This window comes from Pseudorca crassidens, chromosome 18 (assembly GCF_039906515.1).
Source record: "Pseudorca crassidens isolate mPseCra1 chromosome 18, mPseCra1.hap1, whole genome shotgun sequence".
NCBI classification, from domain to species: Eukaryota; Metazoa; Chordata; class Mammalia; order Artiodactyla; family Delphinidae; genus Pseudorca; species Pseudorca crassidens.
This window is the reverse complement of record NC_090313.1, coordinates 56,976,995-56,999,606: the sequence shown is the minus strand read 5'-3', so window position 1 is coordinate 56,999,606 and position 22,612 is coordinate 56,976,995. Positions and strand designations below refer to the sequence as shown.

Sequence of the window (22,612 nt, the reverse complement as noted above, 5' to 3'; positions counted from 1 at the left end):
AAGAACAAATAATGACATGGAAAGTGTCCACAATATACCTTGAAAAGAAAAGAATATGAAAACGGAAAAAAAAAAGCATAATCTTGGGATTCTCAAATGTTTATTATCTTTCGTGTGCCTTTTTTGTATTTCTAAATTTTTTCTTTGAACCTGGGTTACTTGTAAAAGGAGGAAATCTCGATTGGCACTCTTTGAAAAAACACCACCACCACTAAATGTCAGAAAGATCTTTCTCAAGCTAGGAGATTTCTTTTTAATTATTCCTGCCCTTCCCTCCCCATTCCCTGGCACTGAATCCTGCCCAGGAGTCTTACCTGAAAAGTCAAGTCCTTTTCCCTTAATAGTTGGGGCCACCAGGGGGCAGAAAGTCCCAGGGCGGACTCTGATATGGGACAGTCACACACACACACAAGAGAGAGGAATTTCAATGGGGACTTGAAAAATAAACTCCTTAACTTAATGGTGTTCTATAAAAACCAATTACTGAAGAAAATAAATTATAACAAAAGCCACAAGGCAAAAGCTGGCCATCTGTTGTGAGTGTCATAAAGGAGATTTCTGCATGTGGAACTTGGTTGAGGCAAATTTTCTCCAAGGACTCCTCCGAAACTCAAGTTCTATGAAATAGTGAGTCCCTAAAAAAGGAAGTACAGGGGACAAAATGAGGCAAAACACGCCACTCTGCTTTGATATATATTCTGTGATTTCTAATACCACTGCTTGCTCAGCCTCAGGTTGGTAAACTGGCCCTTTTTTTTTTTTAAAGTTCCAAAAAACATACCCAGTTATATAGTCTGTTTCTCCTTGGAGAAAAGCTGGCCGTCGCCATGCTTCAGTCTCCTTCTCTCTCTCTCTCTGTGCCTTGGACAGTTCTGATGACAAATCCCCCCTTCCCTCTGCCAGCCCACTCAGCCTGATTTGTGGTGTGAAGCTTCTGTTAACCACCAGATGCTCAAAGGAGAGTGTCCTCTTTGAAAAGGGCTCAACTTCACTCCTTCTCATTCCTGGACCCTGATCTCACTGGGGGAGGCATCGAATCCCACAGAGCAGCTGGCGGCTGTGTCTCAATTCACAATGCAATGGGAAAGCAAAGCAGCACAGCTCATGCTGGGAGAGTCAGCGCTTCGTGCTTTGCGCCTATATATTTTAAGCCAATATGTTTACATATAGTAGTGTGGGTTGGAGGAGTTACCAGATCTAAAATAGAGTTTTTTTTTTCCTGGCATGTTTGTGGGAAAGGAAGGAGGAAGGGGGAGCTAGTACTGGCTGACAGCCAAGAGGAACATTGGAGGTGCTTATCTCAACGCATCTCACGCTTCTCAAGAGCTGCATTTTATAGAGTGGGACCTGAGCATCTTAGCTGCTCAAATATCTTGCCCAGGGTTACGCAGCCTATAAGTGGCAAAGCAAGCGTTAGAACTGGGGTTGTCCGTTTCTTAAGGTTTATTTAAGCAACTGAAAAGCTACGATTTTGTTAAATGTTTCTGAGTGTCACATCATTTGAAAAAAATGGTAATGAGTGGATGTGCAGGTCAGGCTTGTACCTCAACAATGTTTCAGTTTAAATTTCAAGTTACATGTAATTAAATTGTATAATTCAGCATATAATGATGCCACTGTATTAGCAAGATAGACACACTTAGTGATGCTTACTACTGAACACAAAAGAGCCATTTAATTTAAACAAGATAATTCAAATGTTTGCTTGCCTGAAGCTCATAAGGTGCCATTTCATTAAATCAGGTTTTCATTTATGTAAGATGACTGTTATATCAAAGCAATTTTATTGTTATAGAAGTTAGAATAGTATGGTGGATTATTATTAAGTGATGAACATATAATGAAAAATACTTTTTAGAATAAAATACACTGGGCTATATTAATTTATTTAATCATTTAATAAATAACAGCTGAGCAATTGCTATGTTCTAGGTACAGTTCTAGGTGCCTGAGATACAGCAGATCTCTTCCACTGAGCAAGTGGAGGGAAACAGAAATTATAGGAGGCTGGATAATGGCCCCCAAAGATAGCAGTCCCTAATCCCTGGACCAGAACACATGTCAAAGCAGAGTGGCGTGTTTTGCCTCATTTTTTGCCCTGTACTTCCTTTTTTATGGACACACTATTTCATAGAACTTGAGTTTCAGAGGAGTCCTTGGAAATAATTTGCCTCAACCTCCTCCCCCATGCAGAAATCTCACTGTAAATGTCACCTTACATGGAAAGAGGGTCGTTGTAGATGTGATTAAATTAAGGGTGTTGACATGGGGAGATTATCTTGGATTATCAGAGTGGATCCCAAATGCAATCACATGTATTCTTCCAAGAGGGAAACAGAGGGAGATTTTGACAGTGTCCACAAAGGAGGAGGTGATGTGAAGATGGCACAGAGAGAAGACGTTGGCCTTGAAGATGGGAGTGATGCAGCCACAAGCCAAGGAATGCCAGAGGCCACCAAAACATGGAAGAAGGAAGAACAGATTCTCCTAGAATGAAATAATGCCATTTTCAGCAACATGGATGGACTTAGAGATTATCATACTAAGTGAAGTAAGTCAGACAGAGAAAGACAAGTATCATATGATATCATTTATATGTAGAATCTAAAATATGACACAAATGAATTTATCTATGAAAGAGAAACAGACTCACAGACATAGAAAACAGACTTGTGGTTGCCAAAGGGAAAGGTGGGGGAAGGGTAGGGATGGACCCGGAGTTTGGGTTTAGCGGATGCAAACCATTATATACAGAACAGATAAACAACAAGGTCCTACTGTATAGCACAGGGGACTAATTCAATATCCTGTGATAAACCTAATGGAAAAAGAATGTATATATATATAACTGAATCACTTTGTTGTACAGCAGAAATTAATACAACATTGTAAATAACTATACTTCAATAAAACAAATTTTAAAAAATAATAATTATAAATAAAGCAAAAAAACACAAATGTAAAAGTGATAAAATAATAATACCTCCTTAAAAAGTTTTCCAGGGTCTTCCCTAGTGGTCCAGTGGTAAAGAATCTGCTTTACATAGAGAATGGACTTGAGGATATGGGGAGGGGCAAGGGTAAGCTGGGACAAAGTGAGAGAGCGGCCTGGACATACATACACTACCAAATGTAAAATAGCTAGCTAGTGGGAAGCAGCCGCATAGCACAGGGAGATCAGCTAAGTGCTTTGTGACCACCTAGAGGGGTGGGATAGGATGGGTGGGAGGGAGGGAGACGCAAGAGGGAAGAGATATGGGGACATAGGTATACATATAACTGATTCACTTTGTTATAAAGCAGAAACTAACACACCATTGTAAAGCAATTATACTCCAATAAAGATGTTAAAAACAACAACAACAACAAAAAGAACAAAGTTAATAGGAAAAAAAACCAAAACTGAATCCTGGGGATATACGTATACATGTAGCTGATTCACTTTGTTATACAGCAGAAACTAACACAACACTGTAAAGCAAATATACTCCAATAAAGATGTAAAAAAAAAAAAAAGAATCCGCTTTACAGTGCAGGGGACAGGGGTTCGATCAATCCCTGGTCAGGGAAGTGGGATCCCACGTGCCGCAGGGCAACTAGGTCCCCACGCCACAACTACTGAGCTCGCGTGACTCAACTAGAGAGCCTGCGTGCCGCAAACTACAGAGCCCATGAGTTCTGGAACGCGTGTGCCACAACTAGAGAGCCCATGAGCCCTGGAGCCCTCGCGTCACAACTAGAGAGAAACCCGCATGCTACAACGAAAAAGCCTGCGTGCTGCAACTAAGACCGGATGCAGCCAAAAATAAATTACATAAATAAATAAAATAATAAATAAACCTTTCCTTAAAAAAGTTTTCCAAAAAAAAAAAAAGTTTTCCAAATAACAAAAACAATTCACTCATTAAAAAAAAAAAAGGACAGATTCTCCTCTAGAGCCTCCAGAGGGAGTGTGGCCCTGCCGACTGACACCTTGATTTTGGCCGAGTGGTGCTGATTCTGGACTTCTGATCTGCATAACTGTGAAACAATACATTTCTGTGTCACCAAGAGTGCGGTAATTTGTTTCAGCAGCACTAGGAAACTAACACAGACACGCGCACGTAAGCATGATTACATCAGTGGCGATCAATGCGACCGGGAGATGTAATCAACGGTGACCGGAGAAATCACTTCAGAGGACACGGTGCAGGCAGACCGCTCTGCAGCGAGCATTTCAGCAAGAGCCTGTGAGCCCGGAGCAATGCAGAGACAGGACGGCGGCCACGTGGTGGCTCACAGGTGGGCGGGGCTCCGGGGGCGTGGGGAGCAAATGGAAGCCAGGGAGATGGACGCAAGGTGGCCCAGGGCACAGGGCTGTGAGATGCTGTCAGAGAGGCTGGCTGCAGCCACTTCGGGTAGGGTTTGTCGTACAGAGTAAGGAACTTGGAGTTTAGACTGGTGAGCTGTGAAGACTGGAGGATTTCAGCAGAGAAACGTGATCTGCTTTCCATCAGGGAGAGATCCCCCTGTAAAGAATGGATGGATTGCAGGGCTGACAGGGCTGGGAGCAAAGATGCTGGTGGCTACATCAGTGCCCCATCTGGTTCTGGAAATCAGCTCCTCCTCTGGGCGCCCCTATTTCAGTGACATTAACACTGTTTCCGGAAACCCATGGCAATAAGTTGGGGGATGTTTTCCACATTTCCTTCTACCAGTCTCCTGTTGTCACTACGATCGGGTGGCCTCCGATTCCGTGACAGCCCAACCATCCCTGCCTTTCTGGTGCCACCCCCCCCTTTTGCTCGGGCCCTCCTTGTGGTTTGCCTGGATGAACAGATGAGAGCCCCTGGCTGTACCCCGGTCCCTTCCTTATTAGCTGGGTGATCCTGGATAAGTTACTAAACTTCTCTGTTCCTTAGTTTCATTACATGTAAAATGATGAAAATGGCCATCTCCTTTCATAAGAGTGTCGTGGGGATTAGAGGAGATAACGGATGTGAAGCGCTTAAAACCGTGACTATCTTGATGAATCCTACCACCATTATCTTCTCCTTCATCGCCACCGTCATCATCCTAACCTGTCCTCCAGTCCCTCCTCCATGCCACCATCATCATCCTAACCTGTCCTCCAGTCCCTCCTCCATGCCATTGTGGGATCAATCTTCTAAAGTTCTGCTTTGACCAGCGCACTCTCTTCCATTACCTTCCATCACTGCGGGATGCCTTCCATGTGAGGTGGGAGCTCCACAGCCTGGCTTTCAGCCCTGGTATCAATACTTTGCCAGTCTTCCCAGCTCCCTCCTTACCCCCTACACCACAGCCAAAGGGTGAACCTCATTTTCCCCAAACATGGGCTAGATTTGCTTTTTTACCTCCAGGCGTCTGAACCTGTGACTTCTTTTCCTGTCCCCCCCCCGCCCCCCCCCCCCGTATTTCCCTCCCCAGGGCTGCCTCCCGGGCGTACCCACTGGTCCCTGCCTACATTTAAGCTTTTCAGTCTCGGAAACCTTGAAAACTCTCAGTGCTCCCCATGCAGTCCCTACCCTTCTCTATCCCGAATACACTCATTTATTTACATCTCCACGTTAGAGTGAACCTGGAGACCCTCGTTCCTGCTGGCTCTCCTCAGGAAAAACCTGGATCAAAACAACTTAATGTGAGGCAGTGCAACAGGCCGGGTGCCACGTCTCCCTCTGTGACAGCGAGCATCTCCTGACGTTTACAGGGAAGAGCAGAATCAGACTCTATGTTCATCTGTTTCTTTGACTTTAACCTTCGTTGCTTTTGTTATTATAATCATACATAATGGCCTGCCTCAGGGGACCCTGCCCCTCTGCCGGAATGTTGAACCAAAGTGCCTTCGTACATCCTGACCCTGTCCACCTGCGCATGGCTGCAAGAAAGAAGAAATGAACACATCCCCTCCCCGAGGCTGGCCATTCCAGGGGACAGCTGCAAATCTTATGGCCTTTTTACTTTACTTCCTCATGTCCTCCCTCTCTCTATTCTATAAAAGAAACTGGCATCCAAACCCTGATAAGATGGCTGTTCAGAGACACTAGTCTGCCATCTTCTCGGTCTGCCAGCTTTCCAAATAAAGTCGTGTTCCTTGCCTCAACACCTCGTGTCCGATTCATTGGCCTGTCCTGCGGCGAGCAGAGCGAGCTTGGACTCGGTAACACTGATGGCCTCCTGAAGGCCACAGGGCCTGGGAGGGATGGGGCAGTGAGCGTCCACTCTTCCTAAGAGTCAAGGCCCAAAGCAGACAAATGGGGAAACACGCCCCTCTCTCCCTGCAGTATTCTCAGGTGAGGCTGTGTGCTCTCTGAGGAAAATCTGTGCTTGTCTCGCTCGGTAAACTTCATGAATGACCTAGTAAGGTGGTTAGCCCACCCACATCTCCCCCGGGTCCACAGCCAGGAGTCCTCAGCCCACCCTGTCCAACAGTCGTGATGGTGGAGAAGGAAACATCATGGCACACCTAGGCTAAGATGTAGGTTAAAAGATTCCCAAAGAAGCCTTCAGAAAGCCACGTAAGGGGCTTCCCTGGTGGCGCAGTGGTTAAGAGTCCACCTGCCAATGAAGGGGCCACGGGTTCCAGCCCTGGTCCGGGAAGATCCCACATGGGGATCTTCCACGGGCAGCCCGTGGGGGGATCTTCCACGGGCAGCTAAGCCCGTGCGCCACAACTACCGAGCCTGCGCTCTGAAGCCCACAAGCCACAACTACTGAGCCTGCGCTCTGGAGCCCGGGGGCCACAACGACTGAAGCCCGCGCGCCTAGAGCCCGTGCTCTGCAACGAGAGAAGCCACCACAGTGAGAAGCCTGCACACCGCAACGAAGAGTAGCCCCCACTCACCGCAACTAGAGAAAGCCTGCGCACAGCAACGAAGACCCAAGGCAGCCAAAAATAAAATAAATAAATATATTTTTTAAAAAAAAGAAAGAAAGAAAGGCATAGCATTTTCCCAACGCCAGTATGGGGTCCCAGTGACCAGGGAGGTCACTGCAGGGATGACCGGGGAGGAAATTCAAGACCAGAGCTGATGGGGGGAGGGGGATACCAAGCAGGGCCCTGTGGGGCTGCTGGGCACAAAGCCTTTCTGTGTCCCCCATTTCTCTGATTACAGGAAACAGCCTTCATTCAGCCTCCATGACCTTCCCTGAGTTCCAACGGGGCAGATTCAAGCAGCTGTTCATTAGGGAAGGGAGGGGATACGAGACAAGGGAGAAACAAAGCCAGGAGAAACAGCAGTTCGGCCTCGGGGCAAGGTCCTGGTTCCCCATCAAGGGACACACACAACAATATCCTTGAGCTGTTTTGCAGATACTGAAACCCCCTCCAGGTGGGAGAAGTTAATGATTAACATGGTATGCTGCCCACAAGCACATAGACCCCAGACCAGCTGGAACCGGAAGGTTGATGATGCTGACTCCTTACCTCACCACCAACCCATCAGAAGAAGGTCCAGGAGCTGATCACGCCCTCTTTGAACCATTACTGTAAAACGCCTCCCTACCCTCTCCAAGTTGGGACACATCGTTTTCCGAGGCAGGAGTGCACTCTGTCCCCCTTTGCCTGGCAAAGTAACAAAGCTATCCTTTCCTGCTTCACCCAAAACTCTGTCTCCGAGACGCGACTTGGCCCTGGTGTATGGAGAAGCTGAGCTTCCGTCATCGAAGGGGAGAAGGTGTGAAGGGACAATTCCCTTGCGCAGGCCCAAGTCTGAAAGGTGTGGGAGAAAGAAATGTCTACCTGGAATTTCAACTCTAAGCTTCTCTACGTACTTAGAATACGCTGGAGGGTTGGTCTGGCCATTGTTTCTCTTGCCCCGTTGCCAGGAACATTCTCAGCTGCCATGTGCACCCAAAGCACATGCACATTTCCTTGGAGGAAAGGGAATTTCCACTCCAAGGTCAGAAGGAAGTATCGGAAGGCATATTTTGGCTCCCTTTCTCACCCTCCCTGCCCTCTGGCCAAAGGAGGAGGAATTGGCCTGATGGAGGAATGGCGAGAGGAAGAAACTCCTGGGACCATACCCCACATGCCAGTGGGTCGGGGTGCTTGGCCTTAAAAGTGGGGAACAGGCTCAGCCCCTTGCTCTCAGGCCAAAGGGTCCTTTGTGTCCCCAAGCTCCCTGGGGGTGGAGATGGGGGTCAAAGACCCCCATCTCCTGCTTTGGGAGGTCCAGCCAGGTAGGTATCTGCCCTCTTAGTTCCTTCTCCTCCATCTGTGACTCACTGGGGAGGCAGGGCTGGCCCTCAATGGGAGCCTCATAACTGCAGTTCTGGGGGAGGGCGCAAGAGGGCATATTGTGGCCCTGGGGGCCCACAGTGCTGCAGTCCTGAGTGGCCCAGAAGCCCTATACTTGTCATTGAGCCTTTTCCGGGCCCACAGTCAAGTAGATCCCCCCTTTCGTTTCCCCAGGGTGGCAACCTATACCATCTCTGGATTGATCAGGACCCAGATGAGACCTCCAAGCCTCTAACCATTCAGTAAAGAGCTCCACGCACTACATTGTCCTCTGAGTTATTGGGCTTCGTGGGGGCTGAAGCATAGGGTGGCCCAGGGAGAGGTGGACCTGGTCCAGCCCTCTGAGTGGGTTGCTTCTGAGATTACCTGTTGATTCAGCTGCGGAGAAGAGACTCATGACCAGGAGATGCTAGGGCAGACTCCAGGTTTGGGAGACAATGTGACTTAACTTCCTGATTGCCCTCCAAGGGTTGGCCAAGATCACCCTTAAGGACAGAACATGAAGGGACCCTCCCACACCTACATAATGCATCTAGTCCCTTCTCTAGATTATAAATTCCTCATAATCTGGAGCTGTGCTTTACTTACCTTTGTATTTAACGGTCAAGCACTGAGCCTGGCGTAAGGTAGGAAATCACTATATTTATTGCACTGAATTAAAGCCTGGATTGAATGAGATGTGCCTGCGGATGATGACTTTAAGGATGAGGTTGATGGCATGGGCTCTGTCAGGGTCTAAAAAAGAAATCCCCCAAAATGTCACTGCTGATCTCCTTTGAATAAGAAGTAAATGACACAACCCAGTGGAACCAGAATCTTTAAGTACAAAGAATAGATAAACTGTGAAAAGAGAGACAATAAAGGAATTGGGACCCTCGCTCATTAGTTTGTTTTTTCTTTCTCTTATCCACCATATATTTTCTTGTACATCCTCCATAAGTCATTGCAATAAGGATCCTTATTCATCATTTACCGCTGCCGGTTCTGGTCCACGCAGGGATACACAAGCAAACACATATGTGCAACTGTCCCTCTCAATTGTGTATCTGCTAAATTGCTATTCAGAACTAAAGACCCAATGAGATTAATACCACAAATCTCTTCCAAGGCACCGGGTCCCTTGTGTCGCGGCCTCTCAGGTACACAGCAGTTATCCAGATGCCAGCTATTTCCCAGCCATTAGGAACCAGGTAAGTTAAATGGACGATCTGAGATTCTGCCTCAGGGCATCAAGTTCAGTCAGTTATTGAAGCTACTGCTAGTTTTGAAATAGTGTTTGCTTTAAATCTCCAATAATGTAAATCTCACAGGCAGGAAGGGTCCCTCAGTAGCCATTCCAGCCCCAGTGAGAAACCAGAAAAGATGCTAAGAAGTTAAGAGGTGGTAAAGACCAGGGTCTGTTGTTTGACTAACACAACAATCATCTCTAACCTACAGAGACAAGACGCAGACCTTTGTTTCATTCATGTTGCAGAGGAAAGCCACTGTCTGGGGTTTCAGATTACGGCATAATAGTTCATTTATGCAAATCGTAAATGAAATTATATAATGTTATAAATAAGATACACACATCAATCTAGGCAGTCATTTCTCCCTTGTTAATTCTTATATTTTGTTTGTATTTAATATGCCATTGAGATCGAAACTCCTGAAGTGTGTTCATTCCACCCATATCTAGTAGCATGCACTGTGGTCTGTGTTAGGCAGTAGGCTCTAGGGATGCTTAGGTGCTCCCAGACTCCTGAGCTCACAAGTAAATGCTGTTACGATTCTGCTGTAAGCATCATAAACGGGTGCATTAGTTTGCTAGGGCTGCTGTAATAAGTACCATAAACTGGGAGGCTTAAAACAACAGAGATTTATTCTCTTAGAATTCTGGAGGCTAGAAGTCTAAAGGTACCAGCAGGGCATGCTCTCTCTGAAGACCCGAGGGGAGGGTCCATTTCTTTCTCTTCCTAATTTCTGTTTGTTGTAGGCAATCCTCAGCGCTCCTTAGCTCGTAGGTTCATCACTCCAGTCTCTGCCTTGGTCATCATATGGTGTTCCCCCTGTGTGTTTCTGTCTACACATGGCCTTCTTGTCAAAACACCAGTCAGGACTTTCCCGGTGGTGCAGTGGTTAAGAATCCACCTGCCAATGCAGGGGACACGGGTTCAAGCCCTGGTCCAGGAAGATCCCACATGCCACGGAGCAACTAAGCCCGTGCGCCACAACTACTGAGCCTGTGCTCTAGAGCCCATGAGCCACAACTCCTGAGCCTGCGCTCTAGAGCCCGCGAGCCACAACTACTGAGCCCGCGTGCCACAACTACCGAAGCCCGTGCACCTAGAGCCTGTGCTCCGCAACAAGAGAAGCCATCAGAGTGAGAAGCCTGCGCACCGCAACGAAGAGCAGCCCCCACTACCACAACTAGAGAAAGCCCGTGCGTAGCAACAAAGACCCAACGCAGCCAAAAATTAAAATTAAATTAAAAAAAGAAAGAAAAAGAACACCAGTCATATTAGATTAGGAGCCAACGCTACTCCAATATGACTTCATCTTAACCGACTTCATCTGCAGTGATGTTATTTCCAAATAAGGTCATATCCAAGGTATGGAGGTTAGGACTCCAACATCCCTTCTGTGAGGGACACAATTCAACGCGTAACAGATGGGTCTTTAAAACTTGATGCACTCTTGTGAATGAGAGAAAGGCGTTAAGGCTTAACCTTCCTCTGTGTGCAGGACTTAAGGTGTGAGTGCAACCTGACTCGTCTTGACAACGGGTCAGCATCTCACACTGGTTCTGGACAGGCCTTTGTCCTCTGAGTGTCAGGGCAGCCCTGCCATAAACCACTGAGGTCTAACTGCTGCGGCCCACGGACCTCTGGTTTCTCTCTTCCTTCTTTCTTTCCCCAATGGCATCTTATTCTGAACCCTAGAATGTACTTTTTCAACATTAACCAAGCAATTCTTACCAGGGAGCCTTGAAATTTTTCAGTTCCAGGAGGCTGCCGATTTGAGCAGAAGTGTGTGGGGAAGCCTGTTGTGAGCAGGCTCCTTGGGCAGGTGACTGCAGGACAAAGAGACTTCCTGTGGGAACTAAAGGGCTATCTGGAACGGCCTTAAGCGCACCTCCTCTCACAAGCACACCAAAATCACAACTACCTACCGAACCACCGTCGATACAAAAGATTGGAGCCTACCAAAAAAAGATATTCTACATCCAAAGACATAAAGAAGAAACCAGGCCAAGATGGTAGGAGGGGTGCGTGCGAGATATCATCAAATCCCATACCCCCTGGGTGGGCAACCCACAAACTGGAGAACAATTGTATCACAGAAGTTCTCCCACAGGAGTGAGAGCTCTGAGCCCCTAGCCAGGCTCTCCAGCCTGGGGGTCCGGCATTGAGAGGAGGACTGCCCAGAGCATTCAGCTTTGAAGTTCAGTGTCGCTTGAGTGCAGGAGCTCCACAGGACTGGGGGAAACGGAGACTCCACTCTTGGAGGGTGCACACAAGGTCTCACGTGCACCGGGACCCAGGGCAAAAGTACTGACTTCATAGGAGTCTGGGCCAGACCTACCTGCTGGCCTTGGAAGGTCTCTTGGAGGTGGGGGAGGGGCAGCTGTGCCTCTCTCTGGGGACGTAGACACAGGGGGTGGCGATATCGGGGAGTGTTCATCTATGTGAACTCCGGCCAGAGGCAGACGTCTTGCTTGGGTCCTTGACGTGGAGACCTGGCCCACTCAACGGCCCGTAGGCTCCAGTGCTGGGACGCCTCAGTCCAAGCGACCAACACGATGGGAACACAGCTCAGCCATCAGCAGACAGGCTGCCTAAAGACTTCCTGAGCCCACAGCCACCTCTAGACACACCCCTAGATATGGCCCTGCCCCCGAGAGGGCCAAGACCCAGCCCCACCCACCAGTGGGCAGGCACCAGCCCCTCCCACCAGGCAGCTGGCACAAGCCTCTAGACCAGTCTCACCCACCAGGAGGTAGACAGAGAAGCAAAAGAACTACGATCCAGCAGCGTGCGGAACCAAAAGGGAACCCTCTTGCGCTGTTGGTGGGAACGTAAATTGATACAGCCACTACGGAGAACAGTATGGAGGTTCCTTAAAAAACTAAAAATAGAACTACCACACAACCCAGCAATCCCACTACTGGGCATATACCCTGAGAAAACCATAACTGAAAAAGAGTCATGTACCATAATGTTCATTGCAGCTCTATTTACAATAGCCAGGATATGGAAGCAACCTAGGTGTCCATCGACAGATGAATGGATAAAGAAGATGTGGCACATATATACAATTGAATATTACTCAGCCATAAAAGGAAATGAAATTGAGTTATTTGTAGTGAGGTGGATGGACCTAGAGTCTGTCATACAGAGTGAAGTAAGTCAGAAAGAGAAAAACAAATACCATATGCTAACACATATATATGGAATCTAAGAAAAAAAAATGTCATGAAGAACCTATGGGTAAGACCGGAATAAAGACACAGACCTACTAGAGAATGGACTTGAGGATATGGGGAGGGGGAAGGGTAAGCTGTGACAAAGCGAGAGAGAGGCATGGACTACCAAACGTAAAATAGATAGCTCGTGGGAAGCAGCCGCATAGCACAGGGAGATCAGCTCGGTGCTTTGTGACTGCCTGGAGGGGTGGGATAGGGAGGGTGTGAGGGAGGGAGACTCAAGAGGGAAGAGATATGGGAACATATGTATATGTACAACTGATTCACTTTGTTGTAAAGCGGAAACTAACACACCACTGTAAAGCAATTATACTCCAATAAAGATGGTAAAAAAAAAAAAAAGCAGATCAGAGCCTACCCTGGGACCAGCTGGTCCCTGGCCCTTGGGTGACGAGAGGGGGGTGTACTGCTGGGACACACAGTACGTCCCCTACAGAGGGCCACCTCTCCAAGGTCAAGAAATGTAACTAACCTACTGCATACATAAAAATACAAATAGAAATTTAAACAAAGGAATATGTTCCAGACGAAGGAACAAGATAAAATCCCAGAACAACTAAGTGAAGTGGAGACAGGCAGTCTACCTAAGAGTTCAGAGTCATGATCGTAAAGACCATCCAAGAACTCAGGAAAAGGATGGATGCACAGAGTGAGACGTTACAGGAAGTTTTTAGCAAAGAGGACTATTTGGACCTGGTTGCCCACGGTCACCTCAGGCCTGCATACTAGCCTTCCAGGGGAGGCCCTCGTTTAGGCTCAGAATGAGAGCTTTCCTCGAGGGAAAAGACTTTATGAGAAACAGAAAAGCACTTTGCAAACTGTGGTAAGTATCAGTGGGTTATTTTGATGATGTCCATTTTCTGTAGCACCTAGAACAGTGCTGTCATTACTGACTAAATGCTCCTGTTGAAATTCCCCACAAGGAACCAGCAGACAGCGAGTTTAGGACTCAGGCCACGGGGAGGGCCCTAATGGCAGAGACCAACAGCTCTGGTGGAAAAGCTCTCTAGCCCCCTTCTCTGCTCCTGTTCCCACTCTCAGTCCAGCTTAACCCAGAGAGGATGGAACCGTTCCCATCTTCCTTTCCTGCAGTTTTCTGAACCAGAGTCTGGCCTGAGCTAAATGGCAGTGGGTGGGGAGGGGAGCTTTAAACAGGATGAATGATTACAGTTTTAATATCAGATTATTTGGGGTTTTTTTTTTTTTTTTTGCGGTACGCGGGCCTCTCACTGTTGTGGCCTCTCCCGCTGCGGAGCACAGGCTCCGGACGCGCAGGCTCAGCGGCCATGGCTCACGGGCCCAGCCGCTCCGCGGCATGTGGGATCCTCCCGGACCGGGGCACGAGCCCACGTCCCCTGCATCGGCAGGCGGACTCTCAACCACTGCGCCACCAGGGAAGCCCCCAGGTGAGGAACTTTAAATGTGCTTCTTTCAACAGGGAAGGCAGACAAATGGCTTTGGCTGGTCAAGGGTTATATTTCTCACAGCCAGGATATTCCAAGTGGTTACTCATTCCATGGGATCAATAAACAGCCAGACTCATATGCATACACCTGTCTTAGCCTCACCAATGCTAACACAGACAATTTCTTGAGCTTCTCCCAAGGTAGAGCCTTAAAAAATCCTGACACCACCGAAATATGTACCATAACAAAAACAATAAAAAGATGAAGATGAGAGAGACAAACTCAGCTCCGGACGTGCCCTCAAGACAGTTGTTCTGTGCAGTTCAGACTTTTCTTCTTGTGCAGAAGAAACACAGACCAGATTTAACTCTGTCAGCAAGAACAAGCCCAGATTTTTAACGCAGTCATCTTTGCCCCAAATAGCATCTGAAAGAAAAATAGCCTCTGGGAGATGAATTAATGTGACAGGGCAATCACTGTTAGTCATAAGACCCCTTGAAGGACGGGCAGAACACAAAGATCAGGAATGTTTAAGTGCTACAATCTCCATTTACCGACTTCCTTCGTGCTTGAGCTCCCGGTGGCTAGGCTGAGTATTCACCCGGCCCTCGCAGCCAATGCCTGTCCAGGAGCACCAACTACCCGTTCCATGGCCCATTCATCCCTGAAGGGCCAGACTACATGTGGAGTCCCATATTTCCCTTTCTTTATACCCACATTTCCTTCTGGAAGCAGAATCATGGGAAAATGTACCTATCTACTTCCTGAAAGAGGTTTTGTGGGAATATGTACGCTTTTCAAAAACAGGGTGACTTTTCTAAGAAGCTTTTGTGAGAAGGTAGGATAAGAGCGAATCTGTCATCCTCCTTCAATAGCATATTTTTTAGCCTTCTCTTGATACTCCATCCCTGTATCGCTGTGACTGAAAATACATCAGCCTTAAGACCCTGAGTCTGGGAAGTCAGGCCTTCCACTGGGCTCACTTTGCCCTCGACCCTTCCACCAAATCACAGGGAAGAACAACTGAGGAGACCAGCTTGGACTTTTGCAAATATACCCGTCTTGGCATCCGCGCTGGTCCAATCTTTTGACCGCAGAAGAACCTTCTATCAGTATTGGTGTTGACCAGTTAGCTGAGTCCCCAGTGAAGACAGGAGAATAGAAAACTCAGTGTAAGAAAATAGAGATAGGCATGCAGAAGACCTGTAGTCACAATGCTACACACTAACACGACAGCATTCCTTGGGCTCCCTAAATAAATGGGAAAAGAGAATTAGAAATAATAGTATCCAAGAGCAGATATACATTGAGAGTCTACTGTATGTCAAGCAATATTCTGGCCCCTGAAGACAGAGAGGGACACACTTGATAGAAAAAAGACTTTGACCTTAAGGGCCTCGGGGATAAGTGGGGATGTACCAAGGTGAGTGTTTTTACAGCACAACGACAGAGTTCTGCAACACAGGTGGAACGGAAATCATCTAAGAGCAGAGAGAAGTAGCTGAGGTTTTCAGAGCAGCCAGGGACAGTTTCTCAGAGGATGTTGATCACTTAGGAAGTTTTTATTTTATTATTTTTGGCCGCGCAGAGCAGGGATCTTAGTTCCCCGACCAGGTATCTAACCTGGGCCCATGGCTGAGCGCCATGTCCTAACCACTGGACCACCAAGGAATTCCCATTTAGGAATTTTCAAGGACAAGCTGTCATTTTCATGACAAACCAGCGGTGTATGTGGCTTGTCTGGCTCCTTGGGGCAGCAGTTGTGTTACAAGTCAAACTGACCTGGGTTTGAACCGAGGTTCTGACCCACTGGCAGGCCGTGTGGCCCTGATCAAATCACTGAGCCTTGGTGAGTCTCTAGTTCTGAATCTGTGAAATAAGAGAGTAATATCCCTCTCATAGAATTCTCATAAGGATAAAACCCCACAACACGTACAAAATGCTCACTACAGAGCCCAACACATTCTAGGCTTTCAATGCAACTTCTATTAGTTTTGGGGGTTTTTTTTGGCCGCACAACATGGTATGTGGAACCTTAGTTCCCCAACCAGGGATGCAACCCGTGCCCCCTGCATTGGAATCGCAGAGACTTAACCACTGGACCGCCAGGGAAGTCCAAGTTTTTATATTTTGTGCTCTGTTTATTGAACTGAATGACGGACCACATTTAAGAAGACAGAGTCCCAAAGGAGAGAAGACAGCTATGCGTTCCCCCCCCCCTTCAAGTTTGCCTTTAAAAAAAAGAAAAAACAAAGAATACAATGTAGCTCCCTAAGGCATTGCATTAATGAAAGGAAAGAACTCTGCTGCTCCTCCCTTTTGAGCCTGTTAGACTTTGAGGGCTATCTGAAGAGTTCCCCATGAAAGGGCCGCTGCCGCCAGCATCCTGTTTCAGCACGCCTGCTTGGTGGAGGGCAGCCCGCTTGCATAATCAATACTGCCTTAGGGTAGCAGGCTGTGTCCACTCACCCTACACAACAGGGCTGATATTGATTCTCAGCGCTGCCACTGCTCTGCTGGCAGGCAGGGTTCCTATTCCACGTCTAGAGAGGCAGGTGTGGAGAGCTGCGGCTGGTCCCTGGGGAGGCAGCTGGGAGCCCCACAGTTCTCAGGGGTATCTCCTAGGCTGGAGACATCAGAGAGCTGAGCTGGCACCACGGGTGGCCCAGAAATCAGCTCCCTGGTGGCAGAGCTGTCCAGGCCAGTTAGTGTAGCAGGAGTGGGGGTTCTGGCCTGGAGTCCGCAGCATTGATTCAGTTCCACATACTAGGGTTGACAGACTTAGCAAATAAAAATACCCAATGTCCAGTTAAACTTGAACTTCGTATAAACAATGAATTTTTTAAAGTATAAGTACCTCCCCAGTACTGCATGGGACATATATTGCATTACACTAAAAATGATTGTCCGTTGTTTATCTGAAATTTAAATTTACCTGGGTGTCCTGTATTTATGTCCCAAATAGTTCATGGGACATACTTATACTGAGAATTATTCATTGTTTATCTGAAATCCAAATTTAACTGGGTCTCCCGTATTTTATATCTGGCAAGACTTCCACGTACACATATATAGGCGTAAAGGAAACAGACACGGCTCTGTCTGCTACAACCCTGCCATCTCATGCAGCAAATCGCCCCCAGGAAAAGTCCAAACTTCTCCCGCTGGCATGCCAGGAGTTCTACAACGTGGCCCACTCTTTGCCAGCCTTTTCTCGCTCTTTCCCAACACGGCCTCTCCCTATTCCTGACCCCTGAATGTGTCCAAAACGTCTTACCCTTCCTCACTCAGGGACAAAGACTTGAAATCCCTCCCTCTTCCTGTCCACAGACCCACATCGCTCCCATGCTTCACGACCCGCTTAAATCTCACCCCTCCTCTAAGCGTTCCACAGTTACCCCTTCCCCCCCACTCCATAACCCCAAGGCAACACCTTCCTTCCTGGAACTTGGGGTGCCTCTGCTTTCTCCTTCACTCACGTGGCCTTGGGTCACGTGCTACGCAATTTTCCTGTGTCTTGGCAGGTGGGAACGATAACTGTAATCTACAAGGTAAGAAATGACTCAACCCTTTGATCTCCTGCGTCTGTTCTGAGCTCCCACCCGCCTGGCTGGTGGGTACAGTAATCCCAGGCTCTGTGTGGGCTCCCAACATGCGACCACACGTGACTCCCAGGCTTGTAGCACGTGGGGGACAGGGCGGGGCAGGGAGCCAGCGCTAACTCCGCTCAGCCCTCAAGTCTGCGGCACCTGCAAGTCATCTCCCGAATCGCACGCGAGGTCCGGCAGCGCCCCCTCCAGGGGAGTGCAGACGCACACATTAACACCGCTCAGCCTGTTCCACCCAGGTCCAAAGTAACGCCTCTGACGAGCCTTTTCCGATTTCTTCCAAAAGAAGCCAAAGCCCTTCCAAGCGCCCATGGACCCTCCCTGGTCCCCCTCCCTCCCCTCTTCCTTGGTGCGTCTTCCACTGCCACCTTCACTCACTCAGTCCCAGCCACTAGGGCCTCCTTGCTGTTCCTCCACTGGCCACGCATGCTCCCTCCTCATGGTCTCCACCTTTTGCTGTTCCCTCTGCCTGGACCGTTCTCCCCTCTGTTACCCACACAGCTCACTCTCTCTCCCTAGATCGCAGCGGGTGCTAATGAGGCCAACGTGTGGGTTCAGTCCCCACGGGAGCCAGTTAACTTCCGTCTGCTCCACAGCCGTAGGCTGCACCTGACACTGGAGCTTGTGTGCACTTCCGGCCAAGGGCACGTGGCAAAGGATCCTCGCGTAATGTCGCTTCAGCAAGGTCTACCCTGACCGCAGCATTTATAATCGCAGTATCCTTCCCAGCAGCCTCCATCCCTGCTCCTGCTTTATTTTCCTCCTTGGCATTTACCATCAGGGAACATACATATTTTTAAACTAGCTTTTCCTATTTACTCTCTATCACTCGCCACAGTGAAACATAAACTCCATGAGAATAGGAATTGTTTAAAGCTGTTTTGTTTCACTCTTGTATCCCTAGGTGTCCAAGAAAGACATAATAGTCAATAAATATTGAATGAATAAATATTTTCTAGTATATTAACATTATACAGAAACATACAAAAATCTGTAACGCCACCTAGTTTATTTCCTGATGTCCACAGAGCGCCTCTCCCCCTAGGAGACTGCATTCTAGTGGATGAAGAATAAATGAGCAAGGAAGGGACTCAAAGAAGAGTGCTCTTAACGCATAACAGGTGCTTGGTAAATACTCATTGAAAGAAAAAGGAAGATTCTAAAAAATACATACCTCTTTAGAGAGGATCGAGGGGTAATCTTGGAGAAAACCATGCTGACCTCTGCAGGAGTGAAGGCACCATGGGGAGTAACTTTCTCCAGCAGAGTTGGAGACGGAGTGTTAAGTCACGCCCCCCTTCCCTGGATGCCCTTGGCCGGAAGTGCACGCAAGCTCCGTGGCTGGGTGCTGCCTCCGGCCGTGGAGCGGACTGAAGTTAACTGCCTCCCGTGGGGACTGAACCACACGTTGGCCTCATTAGCGCCAGCTGCAACCAACCAGCCCCACACAGGCTCCGCAACACAGAGAGAGATCACGGGATGCTGGGCCAGCGCATGAATAAACCAGCACACCCGTAAATAATGAAATATTTATAGATGCCGCAGGGTTTAGCAAGACTTCGTGAGGAGGGCATTGAGCGCAGAGTAGAGCACCGGCTTTCCTCCCTCTGGGCTGGGAGGGCACCGCCACCTCTGTGCGGGTTCAAGGTGGGCATGAGGTCTCCTCCGTCTGATGACCGGCAGTTTGTGGGGTTTTGCTGCCGTTGCTATTGTTCTTTTGACTACTAAAACAAAGTTATCTTCTGTTTCAGGAGAAACTAATTGCAAACACCTTGGATGCCAGGAGGCTTAATTTGCTCCCAGTTCGACCCTTTGCTGCTGAGTAAAAAAGGCCCATTGCCCTATTTCTGAAAAGCAATTAAGCAACCTTTCCTCAAACCTCAGCCTCTGGGAAGCAGCTTCCCAAGGTGGCTGTAAAGTCAGGGATCATTTAGCAAATGAAGGAATCTTTGTATTCCCTCAAAGAGAAGGGCCATGCTTTGCATCACCCACCCCTTTGCCTATAAAGTGTCTAGAGAACCTTGCCCCAGCCCTGAGTCTGATTCATCCAGGTGGTTTCCTCTGCACCCACCCTCCATACAGAGCTTGAGGCAAGGATTATAGTGCAGATAATTTATTTGGGAAGTGAAACCCTGGAGAGGTGAGAGTAAGAGGAAAAAAGGGGGAAAACAAGGAGGGAAGACAAGAAGCAACGTGATACAGTGGTGCTGCCCTGGACACCATTTCTCAGTGAGCAGCCAACAACTTGGGCTTCAACTTTGGAAACAAGGTGGCCACGAAGGGTTTCTTAGGAGGCCTGCAGTGTTTGTGTCCAATACAATGGAGATCTCAAAGAGTTCTTCCTACTTCCAAACTGAGGGTAAAATTGCTATACAGAACATCTTTTGGAATCCATTTGTCGTGCCTTCTTGCTTAAATCCAAATCAGGTCAGAGATTCACCTGGAGCGATTCTGTTGGATGGCTACCCTCCCCCTCTTAGGGCCCACATTATTTGGCTCTTTTTAGAAACCATATCCCCAGATTCCTCTTGCTTTGGCCCTAGTGGCACCTTTTTTTTACTTCCTGCCTACTCTCTCCTCAGCAGAGGACTGAAAGTCTCCAGGGTTACAGTGAGGCCCTAGGTTTCAAGACTGTGGCTCTGAATGATAGGCAAGACTGGTGAAGAATCACTCAAACTTTCAAGGGAGCAACTGCAATCAAGTTGGCTCCAATGGGAAATGGATCCGAGCTGGGACAATAGATGGGGAGAATTTGGCAGTGGTCCATCTAGGGTTATGGTCTGTCTCTCCTCGTCACAGCCTCCGTGTTCCTCGAGGCTTGAGGACCATGCTTTTCACTTGCAGAGACTGAAGTCTCTGACTAGAAGTCTGGTCCAGAACATTATCACAGCATCCCTGTGAGGGGCTGGTGAGACACTTCGGTGACATTGAAAGACACTGATGTCTATGGCTTCCCTAGAACATTAGATATAAGACAGAGGAGGTGGTTTGAGATTCATTTAGCAATTTCTTTCAAAAAGGTGATGGAACATGCATGTTTTTCCAGAGAGAATATACATTTTTCTACCATTTTCTGCAGACCACTTATTACTTTGTACTGGATCATACCTAAGGGGGGGGTGTGTGTGTGTGTGTATTAGGGATTATGAGGTCAAATAATGAGGCAGGAATAAAATCTGAAAAAAATTCTTTATCCTGATCCCATGACAGCACAAAGCAAATCAGTGCAGTAGGGCTATTTCAGAGGCGGCAGATGAATCGAAATCTCTCTGCCATCCCTCTGTGCTCAGAAGACACAGGGACCCTTCCTGCCCTTTAACTGTTCTGCCTACGAGACCCATTGTAATGCTTTTTTCCAGGAAGAATGCGAAATTAATTTGGTTTCCCTGCATCTTGTTCTATTTTTATCTAAGTGCTAACTGTTCATTCAAAAAGAAAAATAAAGGATCACACAATATGCATGCAACTGCCTTTGAAACTTAAGGATGAAAAACTGGTTATGAAAGAGGTTAGTGTTGTTATTCCAGAGAGATAACCCCGGTTGCTATGGCGAGGAATCTTCTATCAATCACCCGGATGAAGTTGGCTCCTCTTGCAAGAACAGCCTCTATTAGAGCTGCAGTTTGAATATATTTGCCACTGAGCTTTGACTCAGATGTTTAACTTTGTAGACAGGTCTGTGTTTTATCAATTGGAATATTGTAGATGTTAAATGTAGGGCTTATAGAATGCAGCTGAGTGAGACTGCATGCTCTCAGAATGGGCCAATTTAACTATCAGGCTAGGTATTCTTTTTTTTGTGTGGGGTGAGGGATGGGTTCGACCCCTGCTTGGGGTGCTGAGATCCTGCAAGCCGTGCAGCACGGCCAAAAAAAAAAAAAAAAAGAAAGGTATTCTGAAAAAGTTTGGAAGGATTTGGGCAAGAATAGAGCAAGAATAGAGCTAACCATGACCAGCAAAGGAAAAGCTCCAAAGAATGTGTGGTGTGATTTGGTTTGTAAAATGGGGGTCCTTGATGAATTCCTTGATTGATTTTTTTAAAAATGTTTCAATGGTTTTGATCTGTGGCGTTTATAGCTTAATGATCTGCCATTCCTGTTGAAATTTATTCAGGCAATAATCCACAAGAAATTGGTTGTTCTCCGCCGTTTATGGCTTGTTATTTAACATTTAACAGAATGGCTATTTATTTTGGAAACAACCAATTGTGAGAGGTTTATTGCTATTGTAAACCATAATCAACTGCTTGTATCATTACTGGTTTTGCGAGAGATAAAACGGGCAGCTGCAAGCGGAAAATTGTTGAGTCACTTTAAACATTTGCATTTGTGATTGTACAGGGGCGCTCCTTCCCCCTGAAGTTCACCTGCGTTTACAGCAACCCTGCACTCGCCTTCAGTATGAAATCTTCGGCGAGAGTGGCCTGGACATATATACACTACCAAACGTAAAATAGATAGCTAGTGGGAAGCAGCCGCATAGCACAGGGAGATCAACTCAGTGCTTTGTGACCACCTAGAGGGGTGGGATAGGGAGGATGGGAGGGAGACTCAAGAGGGAGGGGATATGGGGATATATGTATATGTATAGCTGATTCCCTTTGTTATACAGCAGAAACTAACACACCATTGTAAAGCAATTATACTCCAATAAAGATGTTAAAAAAAAAATCAGATCCAAATAAGATAACTCTCCTAAAGGTCTCCGCAGTTTTTTTTCAATTACTTACATGAAAAAGGAAGACATGATTTGGATGAGCTAGGACAATGCTGTAGATTACATTTTGTTTATCCCAGTATCATAGCAGGAATTCAGTTTCACTGCTTTTAGACAAATCCAACTGTTTGAGCAATTTATTCCACCAAACCCTCAGAGAGCTCCTTCTGTCACCGGGGTT

At 47.4% G+C, this 22,612-nt stretch overlaps 1 long non-coding RNA gene across 1 annotated transcript in view; it reads right to left on the bottom strand.

Moving 5' to 3' along the window:
• Positions 1–19,009, bottom strand: part of LOC137211480 (uncharacterized) — a 114,145-nt gene extending 95,136 nt beyond the window's left edge. Inside the window, exon 1 of the long non-coding RNA XR_010937102.1 lies at positions 18,890–19,009. This is a non-coding gene — a long non-coding RNA (uncharacterized lncRNA). The remainder of the gene's footprint in view (positions 1–18,889) is intronic.
• Between the last annotated feature and the right edge of the window lie 3,603 nt (positions 19,010–22,612).